This window comes from Myotis davidii, unplaced genomic scaffold (genome assembly GCF_000327345.1).
Source record: "Myotis davidii unplaced genomic scaffold, ASM32734v1 scaffold464, whole genome shotgun sequence".
Classification (NCBI taxonomy): Eukaryota; Metazoa; Chordata; class Mammalia; order Chiroptera; family Vespertilionidae; genus Myotis; species Myotis davidii.
The window spans coordinates 780180-783034 of NW_006295287.1; positions in this window are offsets into that span (position 1 = coordinate 780180).

Consider the following 2855-nt stretch of genomic DNA (forward strand, 5'->3'; position numbering starts at 1 on the left):
AGCGGGTTCGATTGCCAATCAGGGCACATACCTCGATGCAGGTGCGATCCCCAGTCAGAGTGCGTTTGGGAGGCAACCAATCAATGTCTTTCTCTCACATTGATGTCTCTCTCTCTCTCTCTCTCTCTCTCTCTCTCTCTCTCTCTCAAAATCAATACAAACATATATTCTCAGGTAAAGATTTTTTTTTTAAATGTATATGCTGAAATCCTAACCTGTAAATTGATGGTGTTTGGAGGTGAGAGCTTTGGAAGGTAATTCGGCCACGAGGGTGGGGCCTTCATGAATGGGATTAGTGCCCTAGAAAACAACCCCATCCCCGCTGAGGCTCCCTCAACCCGCCCACCTGTGAGGACACAGCCAGAAGCTGGCCCTCACCACACACAGAATCTTGGTCCTGGACTTGCCAGCTTCCAGAACTCAGAGACAGAAATGCTGGCTCTGTGAGTCACCCAGCCTGTGGTATTTCTGTTACAGCAGCCGGAACAGGCTAAGGCGGTGCCTGTATGTGCACGCATATGTATATGTACACATATATAGATACATGGATATCTAACATAGATTGTCATCTTAAAGCTAGAACCAACTCAGACTGGTTAACTCTATTTTGTTGATTTTGCAAATAAATACATTGCCTGAGGCTGCCCCCCGCCCCTCCCACAGGCACCAGCCCTGAGATTCAAACCCTGTTCTGCGGCCCCAGAGCCTGAGCCCTTGGCTGCGCCACCCCCTCCTGTCTGTCCTCCGGGCATCGCTCTGCCTGACACCTGAAATCAGGGCAAAGTGTCCTCTTGCTCGGCCTCAGCTGGGAACAGCGCTACTGACAACTCAGTCCTGCCGCTCTGCACATGTCCGCGGAACCTGGAGCCGCACAATGAGCGCTGCTGATGCCGGGGTAACAAGGACTTTTTTGGCCCTACTGGTTTGGCTCGGTGCATAGAGCATCGGCCTGCACACTGAAGGGTCCCGGATAACATCTTCTTTTTAATTTTTTAAATCACAGTTTACATTCAATATTACTCTGCATTCGTTTGGGGCGTACAGCCTAGAACAATAGCATTTTTTGACCCACAGTTGAGAATAAATGGCACCGCAGACCTGGTGCTGACAAACCAACACTCAGCTTCCCCCAAGTGGGACACAGGCCTCACCACCACCCCAGAGCGACACCCACCAAATCGCAGCCAACGCTGCCAACACCCCATGACGTAAAATGCGGCCCAAAGCCCAGCCCAGCCCAGCCCAGCCCAGCCCAGAAATGGTGGCTGTGTGCACTGGGTAATGGGTAATGACCTCACATAGCAACGCCCGGCTTCCTCTCCCTAGCAGCTGTTTTATGAAATATTTTTAATGCCTGGCCAGTGTCGCTCAGTGGTTGGGCGTCGACCTATGAACCTGGAGGTCATGGTTTGATTCTCAGTCAGGGTACATGCCCCGTTTGCAGGCTAGATCCCCACTTTTCAATAAACATACAGCCGCCCCTCTGTATCTGGGTTTTGTATCTGTGGATTCAGCCAACCACAGATCGAAAACAGTAACATCTTCTTTTCTTTTTTAAATGTGTTTTTATTGATTTCAGAGAGGAAAGGAGAGGGAGAGACGGAAACATCAATGATGAGAGAGAATCATTGATTGGCTGCCTCCTGCACACCTTCCACTGGGGACCGAGCCTGCAGCCCAGGCATGTGCCCTTGACCAGGAATCGAATCAATGATTCTCTCTCATCATTGATGTTTTTTCTCTCTCTCTCCCTCTCCCTTCCTCTCTGAAATCAATAAAAATATATATTTTTCTTAAAAAGCGGACCCACCCAGGAGACACAACGCGCCAGCAGAATGCGGGAGGGAAAAACACTGAGCTGAAACCTCCAGGACCTGAGCAATTTAGCCCAAAGGGGAAAAGGTAGAGGGAACAGCATATGCAAAAGCCCAGAAGAGAATGAAGCGGGAGAGAAATTGGACATAGGGAGGGGGGACAGAAAATACGCTCACCCTCACACCTTCCTCCTGCGTCACTCATAGGGCCCGGCCCCCCAACTCTGCAGGGAGGGAAGGGCTGGGGCCTGGGGCTGCGGGAGGAGGGGCTGGGGCTGAAGACTGAGAGACCCTCACTCGCTGTCTTTGTCACAGGTAAGCACGTGGGCCCCCATTCCCACTGAGCGTGGGAAGAGAAAGGTTACCCCAGCACAGACCGTGATGAGGCCTCTGCTGCCCCCTTGTGGCCACCTGGAGCGGGCCCATCAGCCAACTCGGTGCCCCTGGTGACCCCAGTCTCCTGGTGACCCCCCCAGGGCAAAAGGCAGAGGCCTGGACACATACTCTCCTTAGCGACTCCAAGTGCCTGCTGGGGTTCCTGAGACCACCCCCACTCCCATCTCTGGCTTCCGGATAAACCCTAAATCCGCAAGAGACATACCCCGCCCCCCCCAAGCCCGCCGTTTTGTAGCCCTAATAACGGAGACCAGAGAAAGGGAGTGAGGAGGGTTTGGCACCTGCCAAAACCCCGGCTCACTGTAACCGGTGTGGCTCAGTGGATAGAGCGTCGGCCTGCGGGCTCAAGGGTCCCAGGTTCGATTCCGGTCATGTACCTGGGTTGCGGGCACATCCTCAGTAGGAGGTGTGCAGGAGGCGGCTGATGGATGTTTCTCTCTCATCGATTTTTCTAACTCTCTATCCCTCTCCCTTCCTCTCTGTAAAATCAATAAAATATATTTAAAAACAAACAAACAAAAAAACCCGGCTCCAGGATGGATGCCACTCCGGCGCATTCCTTTGCAAAGGGAACTCCTCCTTCCCACCTGGTCGCTCCTCTCCCGGAGACCCCCTCCCCGAAGGCTCGCACGATCCCGGCTCCGA